We start from the raw sequence: 21824 nt of genomic DNA on the forward strand, positions 1-21824 counted from the left end.
GAAAACCCCAAAAACCAATGCATGATAGGAATAAACAGGTAACTTTCTTTGGAGTGGAAGCGGAGAGATCGCACCAGATGCCAATTCTAGATGTTATCACACCTGTGGTCACTGCAGCAGCAGGTGAATCCACTTTGTCCAAAAGGGATCTATTCCATTCAATTGCAAATGATCTAGATAAGACAGAGAACTGCAGCACGGGGACATAGCCGAGTTGGTCAGGTTGAGTGGTGATGAGTTTGCTATTTGGATGAATAAAGAAAGTCAAAAGTGTGAAAGATAAAAAACAAAAGGAGGAAGTGTGAAAAGTGAATGGGCCAAATTGAGGTGCATATGAAGACGTATGCTTTCTTCCAATTCATTAAATCGGGCTAATATGAATCAGGTGAATTGAGTTCTGCTTTTGGAAACTGGGTTAAGAAGGGGTGCACCGTTCCTGGAGGTACTGCAATACCAGGTCAATGCGTGGAGTGGACAGAGCAAGCTCTTTTTCCATCTCCCTGTTCTAAAAATCCATTTAATATATGGTCCCCAGATAGGGGACGTATCAGATATTAAACTGATAAGAACAGATACTACACTTGATCTTAGCCAAAAGGCCGAGAAGCGATAACCAGAATTGGTTTGGGCCTCGAGTGGCACCCTGGCCTATGCCGGACACATCTTGGGGAGAGAGAGCGAGAGGGAGACAAACCCACGCCTACACAAGACATTTTGTCACCCAAGCCAACCCTTGAAAAGGCTGCTTTGCAGAGCCAAAACAAGAAGAATGGTGCGTTTTGCAGCCGCCGCCCACTGCAATGAATCTGAATAACTCCTCCTTTAGGGCGCAAGCAACTCCCCTCCCCCTTGCAGTCTTTCCAATTCACGATACAAAAAGACGGACAGGACAGGTTGCCTGACTTTCCGTCACTGCCACCCTTTGCCATCCTTACCCGTAGAAAGCCCTTTCATCATCCCCAAACCCTAATCTTTTCCCTTTCCTTCCCAGCCCCCAAACCCTGCCCTCTGTACCTTTCTCACCACCCGCTTCCCTTCTCCTGTCATCCCCCTACCACCCGGGAAAAAAAGAGATTGCCCCCTCCTTCCACTAGCCCACCCTCCCACCCAAAGAACAACTTCTTCTGCGCAGCTTGTTTTCTAGGCAGCAGCGCTATTGTGATGTCATCGGGGGGCATTGTGACAAGCCGCCAGTGTTCCGTCTCTTCATGTTGTGCACAGTTCAAACGGAAAATACATCAACAGGCAGACTACAGAAAAGCTTACTATCAAAGGTTAGAGGGGGGCTTTCTCAGAGGGCTTTTTACAGTTTTTCTATTCCCAATTAGCCGTTTAAGTGTACTTATTGAAAGTAGTAATTCTTTCATAGGCCGCCCTTTCTTAGTATTTGACGTTCCTTATATTGCGGTATGAGGCTTCGCAGTAGGTTGCAAACATTCATCACCCATGACTGTCCCCAATTGAGCTCAGAAGCTCAATGTCTATCATGACCTCTCTTTTAGAATGTCCAAGAGCAAGCAAACTATTCCTCCAGGAGAGGGCGCCAACAGACTACTAAAGAGATCATCATTACTCAAAGAAAACCCCAAAAACCAATGCATGATAGGAATAAACAGGTAACTTTCTTTGGAGTGGAAGCGGAGAGATCGCACCAGATGCCAATTCTAGATGTTATCACACCTGTGGTCACTGCAGCAGCAGGTGAATCCACTTTGTCCAAAAGGGATCTATTCCATTCAATTGCAAATGATCTAGATAAGACAGAGAACTGCAGCACGGGGACATAGCCGAGTTGGTCAGGTTGAGTGGTGATGAGTTTGCTATTTGGATGAATAAAGAAAGTCAAAAGTGTGAAAGATAAAAAACAAAAGGAGGAAGTGTGAAAAGTGAATGGGCCAAATTGAGGTGCATATGAAGACGTATGCTTTCTTCCAATTCATTAAATCGGGCTAATATGAATCAGGTGAATTGAGTTCTGCTTTTGGAAACTGGGTTAAGAAGGGGTGCACCGTTCCTGGAGGTACTGCAATACCAGGTCAATGCGTGGAGTGGACAGAGCAAGCTCTTTTTCCATCTCCCTGTTCTAAAAATCCATTTAATATATGGTCCCCAGATAGGGGACGTATCAGATATTAAACTGATAAGAACAGATACTACACTTGATCTTAGCCAAAAGGCCGAGAAGCGATAACCAGAATTGGTTTGGGCCTCGAGTGGCACCCTGGCCTATGCCGGACACATCTTGGGGAGAGAGAGCGAGAGGGAGACAAACCCACGCCTACACAAGACATTTTGTCACCCAAGCCAACCCTTGAAAAGGCTGCTTTGCAGAGCCAAAACAAGAAGAATGGTGCGTTTTGCAGCCGCCGCCCACTGCAATGAATCTGAATAACTCCTCCTTTAGGGCGCAAGCAACTCCCCTCCCCCTTGCAGTCTTTCCAATTCACGATACAAAAAGACGGACAGGACAGGTTGCCTGACTTTCCGTCACTGCCACCCTTTGCCATCCTTACCCGTAGAAAGCCCTTTCATCATCCCCAAACCCTAATCTTTTCCCTTTCCTTCCCAGCCCCCAAACCCTGCCCTCTGTACCTTTCTCACCACCCGCTTCCCTTCTCCTGTCATCCCCCTACCACCCGGGAAAAAAAGAGATTGCCCCCTCCTTCCACTAGCCCACCCTCCCACCCAAAGAACAACTTCTTCTGCGCAGCTTGTTTTCTAGGCAGCAGCGCTATTGTGATGTCATCGGGGGGCATTGTGACAAGCCGCCAGTGTTCCGTCTCTTCATGTTGTGCACAGTTCAAACGGAAAATACATCAACAGGCAGACTACAGAAAAGCTTACTATCAAAGGTTAGAGGGGGGCTTTCTCAGAGGGCTTTTTACAGTTTTTCTATTCCCAATTAGCCGTTTAAGTGTACTTATTGAAAGTAGTAATTCTTTCATAGGCCGCCCTTTCTTAGTATTTGACGTTCCTTATATTGCGGTATGAGGCTTCGCAGTAGGTTGCAAACATTCATCACCCATGACTGTCCCCAATTGAGCTCAGAAGCTCAATGTCTATCATGACCTCTCTTTTAGAATGTCCAAGAGCAAGCAAACTATTCCTCCAGGAGAGGGCGCCAACAGACTACTAAAGAGATCATCATTACTCAAAGAAAACCCCAAAAACCAATGCATGATAGGAATAAACAGGTAACTTTCTTTGGAGTGGAAGCGGAGAGATCGCACCAGATGCCAATTCTAGATGTTATCACACCTGTGGTCACTGCAGCAGCAGGTGAATCCACTTTGTCCAAAAGGGATCTATTCCATTCAATTGCAAATGATCTAGATAAGACAGAGAACTGCAGCACGGGGACATAGCCGAGTTGGTCAGGTTGAGTGGTGATGAGTTTGCTATTTGGATGAATAAAGAAAGTCAAAAGTGTGAAAGATAAAAAACAAAAGGAGGAAGTGTGAAAAGTGAATGGGCCAAATTGAGGTGCATATGAAGACGTATGCTTTCTTCCAATTCATTAAATCGGGCTAATATGAATCAGGTGAATTGAGTTCTGCTTTTGGAAACTGGGTTAAGAAGGGGTGCACCGTTCCTGGAGGTACTGCAATACCAGGTCAATGCGTGGAGTGGACAGAGCAAGCTCTTTTTCCATCTCCCTGTTCTAAAAATCCATTTAATATATGGTCCCCAGATAGGGGACGTATCAGATATTAAACTGATAAGAACAGATACTACACTTGATCTTAGCCAAAAGGCCGAGAAGCGATAACCAGAATTGGTTTGGGCCTCGAGTGGCACCCTGGCCTATGCCGGACACATCTTGGGGAGAGAGAGCGAGAGGGAGACAAACCCACGCCTACACAAGACATTTTGTCACCCAAGCCAACCCTTGAAAAGGCTGCTTTGCAGAGCCAAAACAAGAAGAATGGTGCGTTTTGCAGCCGCCGCCCACTGCAATGAATCTGAATAACTCCTCCTTTAGGGCGCAAGCAACTCCCCTCCCCCTTGCAGTCTTTCCAATTCACGATACAAAAAGACGGACAGGACAGGTTGCCTGACTTTCCGTCACTGCCACCCTTTGCCATCCTTACCCGTAGAAAGCCCTTTCATCATCCCCAAACCCTAATCTTTTCCCTTTCCTTCCCAGCCCCCAAACCCTGCCCTCTGTACCTTTCTCACCACCCGCTTCCCTTCTCCTGTCATCCCCCTACCACCCGGGAAAAAAAGAGATTGCCCCCTCCTTCCACTAGCCCACCCTCCCACCCAAAGAACAACTTCTTCTGCGCAGCTTGTTTTCTAGGCAGCAGCGCTATTGTGATGTCATCGGGGGGCATTGTGACAAGCCGCCAGTGTTCCGTCTCTTCATGTTGTGCACAGTTCAAACGGAAAATACATCAACAGGCAGACTACAGAAAAGCTTACTATCAAAGGTTAGAGGGGGGCTTTCTCAGAGGGCTTTTTACAGTTTTTCTATTCCCAATTAGCCGTTTAAGTGTACTTATTGAAAGTAGTAATTCTTTCATAGGCCGCCCTTTCTTAGTATTTGACGTTCCTTATATTGCGGTATGAGGCTTCGCAGTAGGTTGCAAACATTCATCACCCATGACTGTCCCCAATTGAGCTCAGAAGCTCAATGTCTATCATGACCTCTCTTTTAGAATGTCCAAGAGCAAGCAAACTATTCCTCCAGGAGAGGGCGCCAACAGACTACTAAAGAGATCATCATTACTCAAAGAAAACCCCAAAAACCAATGCATGATAGGAATAAACAGGTAACTTTCTTTGGAGTGGAAGCGGAGAGATCGCACCAGATGCCAATTCTAGATGTTATCACACCTGTGGTCACTGCAGCAGCAGGTGAATCCACTTTGTCCAAAAGGGATCTATTCCATTCAATTGCAAATGATCTAGATAAGACAGAGAACTGCAGCACGGGGACATAGCCGAGTTGGTCAGGTTGAGTGGTGATGAGTTTGCTATTTGGATGAATAAAGAAAGTCAAAAGTGTGAAAGATAAAAAACAAAAGGAGGAAGTGTGAAAAGTGAATGGGCCAAATTGAGGTGCATATGAAGACGTATGCTTTCTTCCAATTCATTAAATCGGGCTAATATGAATCAGGTGAATTGAGTTCTGCTTTTGGAAACTGGGTTAAGAAGGGGTGCACCGTTCCTGGAGGTACTGCAATACCAGGTCAATGCGTGGAGTGGACAGAGCAAGCTCTTTTTCCATCTCCCTGTTCTAAAAATCCATTTAATATATGGTCCCCAGATAGGGGACGTATCAGATATTAAACTGATAAGAACAGATACTACACTTGATCTTAGCCAAAAGGCCGAGAAGCGATAACCAGAATTGGTTTGGGCCTCGAGTGGCACCCTGGCCTATGCCGGACACATCTTGGGGAGAGAGAGCGAGAGGGAGACAAACCCACGCCTACACAAGACATTTTGTCACCCAAGCCAACCCTTGAAAAGGCTGCTTTGCAGAGCCAAAACAAGAAGAATGGTGCGTTTTGCAGCCGCCGCCCACTGCAATGAATCTGAATAACTCCTCCTTTAGGGCGCAAGCAACTCCCCTCCCCCTTGCAGTCTTTCCAATTCACGATACAAAAAGACGGACAGGACAGGTTGCCTGACTTTCCGTCACTGCCACCCTTTGCCATCCTTACCCGTAGAAAGCCCTTTCATCATCCCCAAACCCTAATCTTTTCCCTTTCCTTCCCAGCCCCCAAACCCTGCCCTCTGTACCTTTCTCACCACCCGCTTCCCTTCTCCTGTCATCCCCCTACCACCCGGGAAAAAAAGAGATTGCCCCCTCCTTCCACTAGCCCACCCTCCCACCCAAAGAACAACTTCTTCTGCGCAGCTTGTTTTCTAGGCAGCAGCGCTATTGTGATGTCATCGGGGGGCATTGTGACAAGCCGCCAGTGTTCCGTCTCTTCATGTTGTGCACAGTTCAAACGGAAAATACATCAACAGGCAGACTACAGAAAAGCTTACTATCAAAGGTTAGAGGGGGGCTTTCTCAGAGGGCTTTTTACAGTTTTTCTATTCCCAATTAGCCGTTTAAGTGTACTTATTGAAAGTAGTAATTCTTTCATAGGCCGCCCTTTCTTAGTATTTGACGTTCCTTATATTGCGGTATGAGGCTTCGCAGTAGGTTGCAAACATTCATCACCCATGACTGTCCCCAATTGAGCTCAGAAGCTCAATGTCTATCATGACCTCTCTTTTAGAATGTCCAAGAGCAAGCAAACTATTCCTCCAGGAGAGGGCGCCAACAGACTACTAAAGAGATCATCATTACTCAAAGAAAACCCCAAAAACCAATGCATGATAGGAATAAACAGGTAACTTTCTTTGGAGTGGAAGCGGAGAGATCGCACCAGATGCCAATTCTAGATGTTATCACACCTGTGGTCACTGCAGCAGCAGGTGAATCCACTTTGTCCAAAAGGGATCTATTCCATTCAATTGCAAATGATCTAGATAAGACAGAGAACTGCAGCACGGGGACATAGCCGAGTTGGTCAGGTTGAGTGGTGATGAGTTTGCTATTTGGATGAATAAAGAAAGTCAAAAGTGTGAAAGATAAAAAACAAAAGGAGGAAGTGTGAAAAGTGAATGGGCCAAATTGAGGTGCATATGAAGACGTATGCTTTCTTCCAATTCATTAAATCGGGCTAATATGAATCAGGTGAATTGAGTTCTGCTTTTGGAAACTGGGTTAAGAAGGGGTGCACCGTTCCTGGAGGTACTGCAATACCAGGTCAATGCGTGGAGTGGACAGAGCAAGCTCTTTTTCCATCTCCCTGTTCTAAAAATCCATTTAATATATGGTCCCCAGATAGGGGACGTATCAGATATTAAACTGATAAGAACAGATACTACACTTGATCTTAGCCAAAAGGCCGAGAAGCGATAACCAGAATTGGTTTGGGCCTCGAGTGGCACCCTGGCCTATGCCGGACACATCTTGGGGAGAGAGAGCGAGAGGGAGACAAACCCACGCCTACACAAGACATTTTGTCACCCAAGCCAACCCTTGAAAAGGCTGCTTTGCAGAGCCAAAACAAGAAGAATGGTGCGTTTTGCAGCCGCCGCCCACTGCAATGAATCTGAATAACTCCTCCTTTAGGGCGCAAGCAACTCCCCTCCCCCTTGCAGTCTTTCCAATTCACGATACAAAAAGACGGACAGGACAGGTTGCCTGACTTTCCGTCACTGCCACCCTTTGCCATCCTTACCCGTAGAAAGCCCTTTCATCATCCCCAAACCCTAATCTTTTCCCTTTCCTTCCCAGCCCCCAAACCCTGCCCTCTGTACCTTTCTCACCACCCGCTTCCCTTCTCCTGTCATCCCCCTACCACCCGGGAAAAAAAGAGATTGCCCCCTCCTTCCACTAGCCCACCCTCCCACCCAAAGAACAACTTCTTCTGCGCAGCTTGTTTTCTAGGCAGCAGCGCTATTGTGATGTCATCGGGGGGCATTGTGACAAGCCGCCAGTGTTCCGTCTCTTCATGTTGTGCACAGTTCAAACGGAAAATACATCAACAGGCAGACTACAGAAAAGCTTACTATCAAAGGTTAGAGGGGGGCTTTCTCAGAGGGCTTTTTACAGTTTTTCTATTCCCAATTAGCCGTTTAAGTGTACTTATTGAAAGTAGTAATTCTTTCATAGGCCGCCCTTTCTTAGTATTTGACGTTCCTTATATTGCGGTATGAGGCTTCGCAGTAGGTTGCAAACATTCATCACCCATGACTGTCCCCAATTGAGCTCAGAAGCTCAATGTCTATCATGACCTCTCTTTTAGAATGTCCAAGAGCAAGCAAACTATTCCTCCAGGAGAGGGCGCCAACAGACTACTAAAGAGATCATCATTACTCAAAGAAAACCCCAAAAACCAATGCATGATAGGAATAAACAGGTAACTTTCTTTGGAGTGGAAGCGGAGAGATCGCACCAGATGCCAATTCTAGATGTTATCACACCTGTGGTCACTGCAGCAGCAGGTGAATCCACTTTGTCCAAAAGGGATCTATTCCATTCAATTGCAAATGATCTAGATAAGACAGAGAACTGCAGCACGGGGACATAGCCGAGTTGGTCAGGTTGAGTGGTGATGAGTTTGCTATTTGGATGAATAAAGAAAGTCAAAAGTGTGAAAGATAAAAAACAAAAGGAGGAAGTGTGAAAAGTGAATGGGCCAAATTGAGGTGCATATGAAGACGTATGCTTTCTTCCAATTCATTAAATCGGGCTAATATGAATCAGGTGAATTGAGTTCTGCTTTTGGAAACTGGGTTAAGAAGGGGTGCACCGTTCCTGGAGGTACTGCAATACCAGGTCAATGCGTGGAGTGGACAGAGCAAGCTCTTTTTCCATCTCCCTGTTCTAAAAATCCATTTAATATATGGTCCCCAGATAGGGGACGTATCAGATATTAAACTGATAAGAACAGATACTACACTTGATCTTAGCCAAAAGGCCGAGAAGCGATAACCAGAATTGGTTTGGGCCTCGAGTGGCACCCTGGCCTATGCCGGACACATCTTGGGGAGAGAGAGCGAGAGGGAGACAAACCCACGCCTACACAAGACATTTTGTCACCCAAGCCAACCCTTGAAAAGGCTGCTTTGCAGAGCCAAAACAAGAAGAATGGTGCGTTTTGCAGCCGCCGCCCACTGCAATGAATCTGAATAACTCCTCCTTTAGGGCGCAAGCAACTCCCCTCCCCCTTGCAGTCTTTCCAATTCACGATACAAAAAGACGGACAGGACAGGTTGCCTGACTTTCCGTCACTGCCACCCTTTGCCATCCTTACCCGTAGAAAGCCCTTTCATCATCCCCAAACCCTAATCTTTTCCCTTTCCTTCCCAGCCCCCAAACCCTGCCCTCTGTACCTTTCTCACCACCCGCTTCCCTTCTCCTGTCATCCCCCTACCACCCGGGAAAAAAAGAGATTGCCCCCTCCTTCCACTAGCCCACCCTCCCACCCAAAGAACAACTTCTTCTGCGCAGCTTGTTTTCTAGGCAGCAGCGCTATTGTGATGTCATCGGGGGGCATTGTGACAAGCCGCCAGTGTTCCGTCTCTTCATGTTGTGCACAGTTCAAACGGAAAATACATCAACAGGCAGACTACAGAAAAGCTTACTATCAAAGGTTAGAGGGGGGCTTTCTCAGAGGGCTTTTTACAGTTTTTCTATTCCCAATTAGCCGTTTAAGTGTACTTATTGAAAGTAGTAATTCTTTCATAGGCCGCCCTTTCTTAGTATTTGACGTTCCTTATATTGCGGTATGAGGCTTCGCAGTAGGTTGCAAACATTCATCACCCATGACTGTCCCCAATTGAGCTCAGAAGCTCAATGTCTATCATGACCTCTCTTTTAGAATGTCCAAGAGCAAGCAAACTATTCCTCCAGGAGAGGGCGCCAACAGACTACTAAAGAGATCATCATTACTCAAAGAAAACCCCAAAAACCAATGCATGATAGGAATAAACAGGTAACTTTCTTTGGAGTGGAAGCGGAGAGATCGCACCAGATGCCAATTCTAGATGTTATCACACCTGTGGTCACTGCAGCAGCAGGTGAATCCACTTTGTCCAAAAGGGATCTATTCCATTCAATTGCAAATGATCTAGATAAGACAGAGAACTGCAGCACGGGGACATAGCCGAGTTGGTCAGGTTGAGTGGTGATGAGTTTGCTATTTGGATGAATAAAGAAAGTCAAAAGTGTGAAAGATAAAAAACAAAAGGAGGAAGTGTGAAAAGTGAATGGGCCAAATTGAGGTGCATATGAAGACGTATGCTTTCTTCCAATTCATTAAATCGGGCTAATATGAATCAGGTGAATTGAGTTCTGCTTTTGGAAACTGGGTTAAGAAGGGGTGCACCGTTCCTGGAGGTACTGCAATACCAGGTCAATGCGTGGAGTGGACAGAGCAAGCTCTTTTTCCATCTCCCTGTTCTAAAAATCCATTTAATATATGGTCCCCAGATAGGGGACGTATCAGATATTAAACTGATAAGAACAGATACTACACTTGATCTTAGCCAAAAGGCCGAGAAGCGATAACCAGAATTGGTTTGGGCCTCGAGTGGCACCCTGGCCTATGCCGGACACATCTTGGGGAGAGAGAGCGAGAGGGAGACAAACCCACGCCTACACAAGACATTTTGTCACCCAAGCCAACCCTTGAAAAGGCTGCTTTGCAGAGCCAAAACAAGAAGAATGGTGCGTTTTGCAGCCGCCGCCCACTGCAATGAATCTGAATAACTCCTCCTTTAGGGCGCAAGCAACTCCCCTCCCCCTTGCAGTCTTTCCAATTCACGATACAAAAAGACGGACAGGACAGGTTGCCTGACTTTCCGTCACTGCCACCCTTTGCCATCCTTACCCGTAGAAAGCCCTTTCATCATCCCCAAACCCTAATCTTTTCCCTTTCCTTCCCAGCCCCCAAACCCTGCCCTCTGTACCTTTCTCACCACCCGCTTCCCTTCTCCTGTCATCCCCCTACCACCCGGGAAAAAAAGAGATTGCCCCCTCCTTCCACTAGCCCACCCTCCCACCCAAAGAACAACTTCTTCTGCGCAGCTTGTTTTCTAGGCAGCAGCGCTATTGTGATGTCATCGGGGGGCATTGTGACAAGCCGCCAGTGTTCCGTCTCTTCATGTTGTGCACAGTTCAAACGGAAAATACATCAACAGGCAGACTACAGAAAAGCTTACTATCAAAGGTTAGAGGGGGGCTTTCTCAGAGGGCTTTTTACAGTTTTTCTATTCCCAATTAGCCGTTTAAGTGTACTTATTGAAAGTAGTAATTCTTTCATAGGCCGCCCTTTCTTAGTATTTGACGTTCCTTATATTGCGGTATGAGGCTTCGCAGTAGGTTGCAAACATTCATCACCCATGACTGTCCCCAATTGAGCTCAGAAGCTCAATGTCTATCATGACCTCTCTTTTAGAATGTCCAAGAGCAAGCAAACTATTCCTCCAGGAGAGGGCGCCAACAGACTACTAAAGAGATCATCATTACTCAAAGAAAACCCCAAAAACCAATGCATGATAGGAATAAACAGGTAACTTTCTTTGGAGTGGAAGCGGAGAGATCGCACCAGATGCCAATTCTAGATGTTATCACACCTGTGGTCACTGCAGCAGCAGGTGAATCCACTTTGTCCAAAAGGGATCTATTCCATTCAATTGCAAATGATCTAGATAAGACAGAGAACTGCAGCACGGGGACATAGCCGAGTTGGTCAGGTTGAGTGGTGATGAGTTTGCTATTTGGATGAATAAAGAAAGTCAAAAGTGTGAAAGATAAAAAACAAAAGGAGGAAGTGTGAAAAGTGAATGGGCCAAATTGAGGTGCATATGAAGACGTATGCTTTCTTCCAATTCATTAAATCGGGCTAATATGAATCAGGTGAATTGAGTTCTGCTTTTGGAAACTGGGTTAAGAAGGGGTGCACCGTTCCTGGAGGTACTGCAATACCAGGTCAATGCGTGGAGTGGACAGAGCAAGCTCTTTTTCCATCTCCCTGTTCTAAAAATCCATTTAATATATGGTCCCCAGATAGGGGACGTATCAGATATTAAACTGATAAGAACAGATACTACACTTGATCTTAGCCAAAAGGCCGAGAAGCGATAACCAGAATTGGTTTGGGCCTCGAGTGGCACCCTGGCCTATGCCGGACACATCTTGGGGAGAGAGAGCGAGAGGGAGACAAACCCACGCCTACACAAGACATTTTGTCACCCAAGCCAACCCTTGAAAAGGCTGCTTTGCAGAGCCAAAACAAGAAGAATGGTGCGTTTTGCAGCCGCCGCCCACTGCAATGAATCTGAATAACTCCTCCTTTAGGGCGCAAGCAACTCCCCTCCCCCTTGCAGTCTTTCCAATTCACGATACAAAAAGACGGACAGGACAGGTTGCCTGACTTTCCGTCACTGCCACCCTTTGCCATCCTTACCCGTAGAAAGCCCTTTCATCATCCCCAAACCCTAATCTTTTCCCTTTCCTTCCCAGCCCCCAAACCCTGCCCTCTGTACCTTTCTCACCACCCGCTTCCCTTCTCCTGTCATCCCCCTACCACCCGGGAAAAAAAGAGATTGCCCCCTCCTTCCACTAGCCCACCCTCCCACCCAAAGAACAACTTCTTCTGCGCAGCTTGTTTTCTAGGCAGCAGCGCTATTGTGATGTCATCGGGGGGCATTGTGACAAGCCGCCAGTGTTCCGTCTCTTCATGTTGTGCACAGTTCAAACGGAAAATACATCAACAGGCAGACTACAGAAAAGCTTACTATCAAAGGTTAGAGGGGGGCTTTCTCAGAGGGCTTTTTACAGTTTTTCTATTCCCAATTAGCCGTTTAAGTGTACTTATTGAAAGTAGTAATTCTTTCATAGGCCGCCCTTTCTTAGTATTTGACGTTCCTTATATTGCGGTATGAGGCTTCGCAGTAGGTTGCAAACATTCATCACCCATGACTGTCCCCAATTGAGCTCAGAAGCTCAATGTCTATCATGACCTCTCTTTTAGAATGTCCAAGAGCAAGCAAACTATTCCTCCAGGAGAGGGCGCCAACAGACTACTAAAGAGATCATCATTACTCAAAGAAAACCCCAAAAACCAATGCATGATAGGAATAAACAGGTAACTTTCTTTGGAGTGGAAGCGGAGAGATCGCACCAGATGCCAATTCTAGATGTTATCACACCTGTGGTCACTGCAGCAGCAGGTGAATCCACTTTGTCCAAAAGGGATCTATTCCATTCAATTGCAAATGATCTAGATAAGACAGAGAACTGCAGCACGGGGACATAGCCGAGTTGGTCAGGTTGAGTGGTGATGAGTTTGCTATTTGGATGAATAAAGAAAGTCAAAAGTGTGAAAGATAAAAAACAAAAGGAGGAAGTGTGAAAAGTGAATGGGCCAAATTGAGGTGCATATGAAGACGTATGCTTTCTTCCAATTCATTAAATCGGGCTAATATGAATCAGGTGAATTGAGTTCTGCTTTTGGAAACTGGGTTAAGAAGGGGTGCACCGTTCCTGGAGGTACTGCAATACCAGGTCAATGCGTGGAGTGGACAGAGCAAGCTCTTTTTCCATCTCCCTGTTCTAAAAATCCATTTAATATATGGTCCCCAGATAGGGGACGTATCAGATATTAAACTGATAAGAACAGATACTACACTTGATCTTAGCCAAAAGGCCGAGAAGCGATAACCAGAATTGGTTTGGGCCTCGAGTGGCACCCTGGCCTATGCCGGACACATCTTGGGGAGAGAGAGCGAGAGGGAGACAAACCCACGCCTACACAAGACATTTTGTCACCCAAGCCAACCCTTGAAAAGGCTGCTTTGCAGAGCCAAAACAAGAAGAATGGTGCGTTTTGCAGCCGCCGCCCACTGCAATGAATCTGAATAACTCCTCCTTTAGGGCGCAAGCAACTCCCCTCCCCCTTGCAGTCTTTCCAATTCACGATACAAAAAGACGGACAGGACAGGTTGCCTGACTTTCCGTCACTGCCACCCTTTGCCATCCTTACCCGTAGAAAGCCCTTTCATCATCCCCAAACCCTAATCTTTTCCCTTTCCTTCCCAGCCCCCAAACCCTGCCCTCTGTACCTTTCTCACCACCCGCTTCCCTTCTCCTGTCATCCCCCTACCACCCGGGAAAAAAAGAGATTGCCCCCTCCTTCCACTAGCCCACCCTCCCACCCAAAGAACAACTTCTTCTGCGCAGCTTGTTTTCTAGGCAGCAGCGCTATTGTGATGTCATCGGGGGGCATTGTGACAAGCCGCCAGTGTTCCGTCTCTTCATGTTGTGCACAGTTCAAACGGAAAATACATCAACAGGCAGACTACAGAAAAGCTTACTATCAAAGGTTAGAGGGGGGCTTTCTCAGAGGGCTTTTTACAGTTTTTCTATTCCCAATTAGCCGTTTAAGTGTACTTATTGAAAGTAGTAATTCTTTCATAGGCCGCCCTTTCTTAGTATTTGACGTTCCTTATATTGCGGTATGAGGCTTCGCAGTAGGTTGCAAACATTCATCACCCATGACTGTCCCCAATTGAGCTCAGAAGCTCAATGTCTATCATGACCTCTCTTTTAGAATGTCCAAGAGCAAGCAAACTATTCCTCCAGGAGAGGGCGCCAACAGACTACTAAAGAGATCATCATTACTCAAAGAAAACCCCAAAAACCAATGCATGATAGGAATAAACAGGTAACTTTCTTTGGAGTGGAAGCGGAGAGATCGCACCAGATGCCAATTCTAGATGTTATCACACCTGTGGTCACTGCAGCAGCAGGTGAATCCACTTTGTCCAAAAGGGATCTATTCCATTCAATTGCAAATGATCTAGATAAGACAGAGAACTGCAGCACGGGGACATAGCCGAGTTGGTCAGGTTGAGTGGTGATGAGTTTGCTATTTGGATGAATAAAGAAAGTCAAAAGTGTGAAAGATAAAAAACAAAAGGAGGAAGTGTGAAAAGTGAATGGGCCAAATTGAGGTGCATATGAAGACGTATGCTTTCTTCCAATTCATTAAATCGGGCTAATATGAATCAGGTGAATTGAGTTCTGCTTTTGGAAACTGGGTTAAGAAGGGGTGCACCGTTCCTGGAGGTACTGCAATACCAGGTCAATGCGTGGAGTGGACAGAGCAAGCTCTTTTTCCATCTCCCTGTTCTAAAAATCCATTTAATATATGGTCCCCAGATAGGGGACGTATCAGATATTAAACTGATAAGAACAGATACTACACTTGATCTTAGCCAAAAGGCCGAGAAGCGATAACCAGAATTGGTTTGGGCCTCGAGTGGCACCCTGGCCTATGCCGGACACATCTTGGGGAGAGAGAGCGAGAGGGAGACAAACCCACGCCTACACAAGACATTTTGTCACCCAAGCCAACCCTTGAAAAGGCTGCTTTGCAGAGCCAAAACAAGAAGAATGGTGCGTTTTGCAGCCGCCGCCCACTGCAATGAATCTGAATAACTCCTCCTTTAGGGCGCAAGCAACTCCCCTCCCCCTTGCAGTCTTTCCAATTCACGATACAAAAAGACGGACAGGACAGGTTGCCTGACTTTCCGTCACTGCCACCCTTTGCCATCCTTACCCGTAGAAAGCCCTTTCATCATCCCCAAACCCTAATCTTTTCCCTTTCCTTCCCAGCCCCCAAACCCTGCCCTCTGTACCTTTCTCACCACCCGCTTCCCTTCTCCTGTCATCCCCCTACCACCCGGGAAAAAAAGAGATTGCCCCCTCCTTCCACTAGCCCACCCTCCCACCCAAAGAACAACTTCTTCTGCGCAGCTTGTTTTCTAGGCAGCAGCGCTATTGTGATGTCATCGGGGGGCATTGTGACAAGCCGCCAGTGTTCCGTCTCTTCATGTTGTGCACAGTTCAAACGGAAAATACATCAACAGGCAGACTACAGAAAAGCTTACTATCAAAGGTTAGAGGGGGGCTTTCTCAGAGGGCTTTTTACAGTTTTTCTATTCCCAATTAGCCGTTTAAGTGTACTTATTGAAAGTAGTAATTCTTTCATAGGCCGCCCTTTCTTAGTATTTGACGTTCCTTATATTGCGGTATGAGGCTTCGCAGTAGGTTGCAAACATTCATCACCCATGACTGTCCCCAATTGAGCTCAGAAGCTCAATGTCTATCATGACCTCTCTTTTAGAATGTCCAAGAGCAAGCAAACTATTCCTCCAGGAGAGGGCGCCAACAGACTACTAAAGAGATCATCATTACTCAAAGAAAACCCCAAAAACCAATGCATGATAGGAATAAACAGGTAACTTTCTTTGGAGTGGAAGCGGAGAGATCGCACCAGATGCCAATTCTAGATGTTATCACACCTGTGGTCACTGCAGCAGCAGGTGAATCCACTTTGTCCAAAAGGGATCTATTCCATTCAATTGCAAATGATCTAGATAAGACAGAGAACTGCAGCACGGGGACATAGCCGAGTTGGTCAGGTTGAGTGGTGATGAGTTTGCTATTTGGATGAATAAAGAAAGTCAAAAGTGTGAAAGATAAAAAACAAAAGGAGGAAGTGTGAAAAGTGAATGGGCCAAATTGAGGTGCATATGAAGACGTATGCTTTCTTCCAATTCATTAAATCGGGCTAATATGAATCAGGTGAATTGAGTTCTGCTTTTGGAAACTGGGTTAAGAAGGGGTGCACCGTTCCTGGAGGTACTGCAATACCAGGTCAATGCGTGGAGTGGACAGAGCAAGCTCTTTTTCCATCTCCCTGTTCTAAAAATCCATTTAATATATGGTCCCCAGATAGGGGACGTATCAGATATTAAACTGATAAGAACAGATACTACACTTGATCTTAGCCAAAAGGCCGAGAAGCGATAACCAGAATTGGTTTGGGCCTCGAGTGGCACCCTGGCCTATGCCGGACACATCTTGGGGAGAGAGAGCGAGAGGGAGACAAACCCACGCCTACACAAGACATTTTGTCACCCAAGCCAACCCTTGAAAAGGCTGCTTTGCAGAGCCAAAACAAGAAGAATGGTGCGTTTTGCAGCCGCCGCCCACTGCAATGAATCTGAATAACTCCTCCTTTAGGGCGCAAGCAACTCCCCTCCCCCTTGCAGTCTTTCCAATTCACGATACAAAAAGACGGACAGGACAGGTTGCCTGACTTTCCGTCACTGCCACCCTTTGCCATCCTTACCCGTAGAAAGCCCTTTCATCATCCCCAAACCCTAATCTTTTCCCTTTCCTTCCCAGCCCCCAAACCCTGCCCTCTGTACCTTTCTCACCACCCGCTTCCCTTCTCCTGTCATCCCCCTACCACCCGGGAAAAAAAGAGATTGCCCCCTCCTTCCACTAGCCCACCCTCCCACCCAAAGAACAACTTCTTCTGCGCAGCTTGTTTTCTAGGCAGCAGCGCTATTGTGATGTCATCGGGGGGCATTGTGACAAGCCGCCAGTGTTCCGTCTCTTCATGTTGTGCACAGTTCAAACGGAAAATACATCAACAGGCAGACTACAGAAAAGCTTACTATCAAAGGTTAGAGGGGGGCTTTCTCAGAGGGCTTTTTACAGTTTTTCTATTCCCAATTAGCCGTTTAAGTGTACTTATTGAAAGTAGTAATTCTTTCATAGGCCGCCCTTTCTTAGTATTTGACGTTCCTTATATTGCGGTATGAGGCTTCGCAGTAGGTTGCAAACATTCATCACCCATGACTGTCCCCAATTGAGCTCAGAAGCTCAATGTCTATCATGACCTCTCTTTTAGAATGTCCAAGAGCAAGCAAACTATTCCTCCAGGAGAGGGCGCCAACAGACTACTAAAGAGATCATCATTACTCAAAGAAAACCCCAAAAACCAATGCATGATAGGAATAAACAGGTAACTTTCTTTGGAGTGGAAGCGGAGAGATCGCACCAGATGCCAATTCTAGATGTTATCACACCTGTGGTCACTGCAGCAGCAGGTGAATCCACTTTGTCCAAAAGGGATCTATTCCATTCAATTGCAAATGATCTAGATAAGACAGAGAACTGCAGCACGGGGACATAGCCGAGTTGGTCAGGTTGAGTGGTGATGAGTTTGCTATTTGGATGAATAAAGAAAGTCAAAAGTGTGAAAGATAAAAAACAAAAGGAGGAAGTGTGAAAAGTGAATGGGCCAAATTGAGGTGCATATGAAGACGTATGCTTTCTTCCAATTCATTAAATCGGGCTAATATGAATCAGGTGAATTGAGTTCTGCTTTTGGAAACTGGGTTAAGAAGGGGTGCACCGTTCCTGGAGGTACTGCAATACCAGGTCAATGCGTGGAGTGGACAGAGCAAGCTCTTTTTCCATCTCCCTGTTCTAAAAATCCATTTAATATATGGTCCCCAGATAGGGGACGTATCAGATATTAAACTGATAAGAACAGATACTACACTTGATCTTAGCCAAAAGGCCGAGAAGCGATAACCAGAATTGGTTTGGGCCTCGAGTGGCACCCTGGCCTATGCCGGACACATCTTGGGGAGAGAGAGCGAGAGGGAGACAAACCCACGCCTACACAAGACATTTTGTCACCCAAGCCAACCCTTGAAAAGGCTGCTTTGCAGAGCCAAAACAAGAAGAATGGTGCGTTTTGCAGCCGCCGCCCACTGCAATGAATCTGAATAACTCCTCCTTTAGGGCGCAAGCAACTCCCCTCCCCCTTGCAGTCTTTCCAATTCACGATACAAAAAGACGGACAGGACAGGTTGCCTGACTTTCCGTCACTGCCACCCTTTGCCATCCTTACCCGTAGAAAGCCCTTTCATCATCCCCAAACCCTAATCTTTTCCCTTTCCTTCCCAGCCCCCAAACCCTGCCCTCTGTACCTTTCTCACCACCCGCTTCCCTTCTCCTGTCATCCCCCTACCACCCGGGAAAAAAAGAGATTGCCCCCTCCTTCCACTAGCCCACCCTCCCACCCAAAGAACAACTTCTTCTGCGCAGCTTGTTTTCTAGGCAGCAGCGCTATTGTGATGTCATCGGGGGGCATTGTGACAAGCCGCCAGTGTTCCGTCTCTTCATGTTGTGCACAGTTCAAACGGAAAATACATCAACAGGCAGACTACAGAAAAGCTTACTATCAAAGGTTAGAGGGGGGCTTTCTCAGAGGGCTTTTTACAGTTTTTCTATTCCCAATTAGCCGTTTAAGTGTACTTATTGAAAGTAGTAATTCTTTCATAGGCCGCCCTTTCTTAGTATTTGACGTTCCTTATATTGCGGTATGAGGCTTCGCAGTAGGTTGCAAACATTCATCACCCATGACTGTCCCCAATTGAGCTCAGAAGCTCAATGTCTATCATGACCTCTCTTTTAGAATGTCCAAGAGCAAGCAAACTATTCCTCCAGGAGAGGGCGCCAACAGACTACTAAAGAGATCATCATTACTCAAAGAAAACCCCAAAAACCAATGCATGATAGGAATAAACAGGTAACTTTCTTTGGAGTGGAAGCGGAGAGATCGCACCAGATGCCAATTCTAGATGTTATCACACCTGTGGTCACTGCAGCAGCAGGTGAATCCACTTTGTCCAAAAGGGATCTATTCCATTCAATTGCAAATGATCTAGATAAGACAGAGAACTGCAGCACGGGGACATAGCCGAGTTGGTCAGGTTGAGTGGTGATGAGTTTGCTATTTGGATGAATAAAGAAAGTCAAAAGTGTGAAAGATAAAAAACAAAAGGAGGAAGTGTGAAAAGTGAATGGGCCAAATTGAGGTGCATATGAAGACGTATGCTTTCTTCCAATTCATTAAATCGGGCTAATATGAATCAGGTGAATTGAGTTCTGCTTTTGGAAACTGGGTTAAGAAGGGGTGCACCGTTCCTGGAGGTACTGCAATACCAGGTCAATGCGTGGAGTGGACAGAGCAAGCTCTTTTTCCATCTCCCTGTTCTAAAAATCCATTTAATATATGGTCCCCAGATAGGGGACGTATCAGATATTAAACTGATAAGAACAGATACTACACTTGATCTTAGCCAAAAGGCCGAGAAGCGATAACCAGAATTGGTTTGGGCCTCGAGTGGCACCCTGGCCTATGCCGGACACATCTTGGGGAGAGAGAGCGAGAGGGAGACAAACCCACGCCTACACAAGACATTTTGTCACCCAAGCCAACCCTTGAAAAGGCTGCTTTGCAGAGCCAAAACAAGAAGAATGGTGCGTTTTGCAGCCGCCGCCCACTGCAATGAATCTGAATAACTCCTCCTTTAGGGCGCAAGCAACTCCCCTCCCCCTTGCAGTCTTTCCAATTCACGATACAAAAAGACGGACAGGACAGGTTGCCTGACTTTCCGTCACTGCCACCCTTTGCCATCCTTACCCGTAGAAAGCCCTTTCATCATCCCCAAACCCTAATCTTTTCCCTTTCCTTCCCAGCCCCCAAACCCTGCCCTCTGTACCTTTCTCACCACCCGCTTCCCTTCTCCTGTCATCCCCCTACCACCCGGGAAAAAAAGAGATTGCCCCCTCCTTCCACTAGCCCACCCTCCCACCCAAAGAACAACTTCTTCTGCGCAGCTTGTTTTCTAGGCAGCAGCGCTATTGTGATGTCATCGGGGGGCATTGTGACAAGCCGCCAGTGTTCCGTCTCTTCATGTTGTGCACAGTTCAAACGGAAAATACATCAACAGGCAGACTACAGAAAAGCTTACTATCAAAGGTTAGAGGGGGGCTTTCTCAGAGGGCTTTTTACAGTTTTTCTATTCCCAATTAGCCGTTTAAGTGTACTTATTGAAAGTAGTAATTCTTTCATAGGCCGCCCTTTCTTAGTATTTGACGTTCCTTATATTGCGGTATGAGGCTTCGCAGTAGGTTGCAAACATTCATCACCCATGACTGTCCCCAATTGAGCTCAGAAGCTCAATGTCTATCATGACCTCTCTTTTAGAATGTCCAAGAGCAAGCAAACTATTCCTCCAGGAGAGGGCGCCAACAGACTACTAAAGAGATCATCATTACTCAAAGAAAACCCCAAAAACCAATGCATGATAGGAATAAACAGGTAACTTTCTTTGGAGTGGAAGCGGAGAGATCGCACCAGATGCCAATTCTAGATGTTATCACACCTGTGGTCACTGCAGCAGCAGGTGAATCCACTTTGTCCAAAAGGGATCTATTCCATTCAATTGCAAATGATCTAGATAAGACAGAGAACTGCAGCACGGGGACATAGCCGAGTTGGTCAGGTTGAGTGGTGATGAGTTTGCTATTTGGATGAATAAAGAAAGTCAAAAGTGTGAAAGATAAAAAACAAAAGGAGGAAGTGTGAAAAGTGAATGGGCCAAATTGAGGTGCATATGAAGACGTATGCTTTCTTCCAATTCATTAAATCGGGCTAATATGAATCAGGTGAATTGAGTTCTGCTTTTGGAAACTGGGTTAAGAAGGGGTGCACCGTTCCTGGAGGTACTGCAATACCAGGTCAATGCGTGGAGTGGACAGAGCAAGCTCTTTTTCCATCTCCCTGTTCTAAAAATCCATTTAATATATGGTCCCCAGATAGGGGACGTATCAGATATTAAACTGATAAGAACAGATACTACACTTGATCTTAGCCAAAAGGCCGAGAAGCGATAACCAGAATTGGTTTGGGCCTCGAGTGGCACCCTGGCCTATGCCGGACACATCTTGGGGAGAGAGAGCGAGAGGGAGACAAACCCACGCCTACACAAGACATTTTGTCACCCAAGCCAACCCTTGAAAAGGCTGCTTTGCAGAGCCAAAACAAGAAGAATGGTGCGTTTTGCAGCCGCCGCCCACTGCAATGAATCTGAATAACTCCTCCTTTAGGGCGCAAGCAACTCCCCTCCCCCTTGCAGTCTTTCCAATTCACGATACAAAAAGACGGACAGGACAGGTTGCCTGACTTTCCGTCACTGCCACCCTTTGCCATCCTTACCCGTAGAAAGCCCTTTCATCATCCCCAAACCCTAATCTTTTCCCTTTCCTTCCCAGCCCCCAAACCCTGCCCTCTGTACCTTTCTCACCACCCGCTTCCCTTCTCCTGTCATCCCCCTACCACCCGGGAAAAAAAGAGATTGCCCCCTCCTTCCACTAGCCCACCCTCCCACCCAAAGAACAACTTCTTCTGCGCAGCTTGTTTTCTAGGCAGCAGCGCTATTGTGATGTCATCGGGGGGCATTGTGACAAGCCGCCAGTGTTCCGTCTCTTCATGTTGTGCACAGTTCAAACGGAAAATACATCAACAGGCAGACTACAGAAAAGCTTACTATCAAAGGTTAGAGGGGGGCTTTCTCAGAGGGCTTTTTACAGT

General features: G+C 46.5%; 14 non-coding genes across 14 annotated transcripts; all 14 read right to left on the bottom strand.

Annotated features, from left to right (window-relative positions):
* Window positions 1–420: 420 nt before the first annotated feature.
* LOC142282584 (U2 spliceosomal RNA) lies at window positions 421–611 on the bottom strand. The gene has a single exon (XR_012744472.1). It is a non-coding gene; the product is annotated as a U2 spliceosomal RNA (small nuclear RNA).
* Window positions 612–1998: 1387 nt separating this feature from the next.
* Window positions 1999–2189, bottom strand: LOC142282594 (U2 spliceosomal RNA). The gene has a single exon (XR_012744482.1). It is a non-coding gene; the product is annotated as a U2 spliceosomal RNA (small nuclear RNA).
* Window positions 2190–3576: 1387 nt separating this feature from the next.
* On the bottom strand, window positions 3577–3767 carry LOC142282595 (U2 spliceosomal RNA). Its single transcript, XR_012744483.1, has one exon. It is a non-coding gene; the product is annotated as a U2 spliceosomal RNA (small nuclear RNA).
* Window positions 3768–5154: 1387 nt separating this feature from the next.
* Window positions 5155–5345, bottom strand: LOC142282596 (U2 spliceosomal RNA). The gene has a single exon (XR_012744484.1). It is a non-coding gene; the product is annotated as a U2 spliceosomal RNA (small nuclear RNA).
* A 1387-nt stretch (window positions 5346–6732) lies between these two features.
* LOC142282597 (U2 spliceosomal RNA) lies at window positions 6733–6923 on the bottom strand. Its single transcript, XR_012744485.1, has one exon. It is a non-coding gene; the product is annotated as a U2 spliceosomal RNA (small nuclear RNA).
* A 1387-nt stretch (window positions 6924–8310) lies between these two features.
* LOC142282585 (U2 spliceosomal RNA) lies at window positions 8311–8501 on the bottom strand. The gene has a single exon (XR_012744473.1). It is a non-coding gene; the product is annotated as a U2 spliceosomal RNA (small nuclear RNA).
* A 1387-nt stretch (window positions 8502–9888) lies between these two features.
* LOC142282586 (U2 spliceosomal RNA) lies at window positions 9889–10079 on the bottom strand. Its single transcript, XR_012744474.1, has one exon. It is a non-coding gene; the product is annotated as a U2 spliceosomal RNA (small nuclear RNA).
* A 1387-nt stretch (window positions 10080–11466) lies between these two features.
* LOC142282587 (U2 spliceosomal RNA) lies at window positions 11467–11657 on the bottom strand. Its single transcript, XR_012744475.1, has one exon. It is a non-coding gene; the product is annotated as a U2 spliceosomal RNA (small nuclear RNA).
* Window positions 11658–13044: 1387 nt separating this feature from the next.
* On the bottom strand, window positions 13045–13235 carry LOC142282588 (U2 spliceosomal RNA). The gene has a single exon (XR_012744476.1). It is a non-coding gene; the product is annotated as a U2 spliceosomal RNA (small nuclear RNA).
* A 1387-nt stretch (window positions 13236–14622) lies between these two features.
* LOC142282589 (U2 spliceosomal RNA) lies at window positions 14623–14813 on the bottom strand. The gene has a single exon (XR_012744477.1). It is a non-coding gene; the product is annotated as a U2 spliceosomal RNA (small nuclear RNA).
* Window positions 14814–16200: 1387 nt separating this feature from the next.
* Window positions 16201–16391, bottom strand: LOC142282590 (U2 spliceosomal RNA). The gene has a single exon (XR_012744478.1). It is a non-coding gene; the product is annotated as a U2 spliceosomal RNA (small nuclear RNA).
* A 1387-nt stretch (window positions 16392–17778) lies between these two features.
* Window positions 17779–17969, bottom strand: LOC142282591 (U2 spliceosomal RNA). The gene has a single exon (XR_012744479.1). It is a non-coding gene; the product is annotated as a U2 spliceosomal RNA (small nuclear RNA).
* Window positions 17970–19356: 1387 nt separating this feature from the next.
* On the bottom strand, window positions 19357–19547 carry LOC142282592 (U2 spliceosomal RNA). The gene has a single exon (XR_012744480.1). It is a non-coding gene; the product is annotated as a U2 spliceosomal RNA (small nuclear RNA).
* Window positions 19548–20934: 1387 nt separating this feature from the next.
* On the bottom strand, window positions 20935–21125 carry LOC142282593 (U2 spliceosomal RNA). The gene has a single exon (XR_012744481.1). It is a non-coding gene; the product is annotated as a U2 spliceosomal RNA (small nuclear RNA).
* Between the last annotated feature and the right edge of the window lie 699 nt (window positions 21126–21824).

The sequence above is a fragment of the Anomaloglossus baeobatrachus genome, unplaced genomic scaffold (assembly GCF_048569485.1).
Source record: "Anomaloglossus baeobatrachus isolate aAnoBae1 unplaced genomic scaffold, aAnoBae1.hap1 Scaffold_5133, whole genome shotgun sequence".
In the NCBI taxonomy this organism is placed as follows: domain Eukaryota; kingdom Metazoa; phylum Chordata; class Amphibia; order Anura; family Aromobatidae; genus Anomaloglossus; species Anomaloglossus baeobatrachus.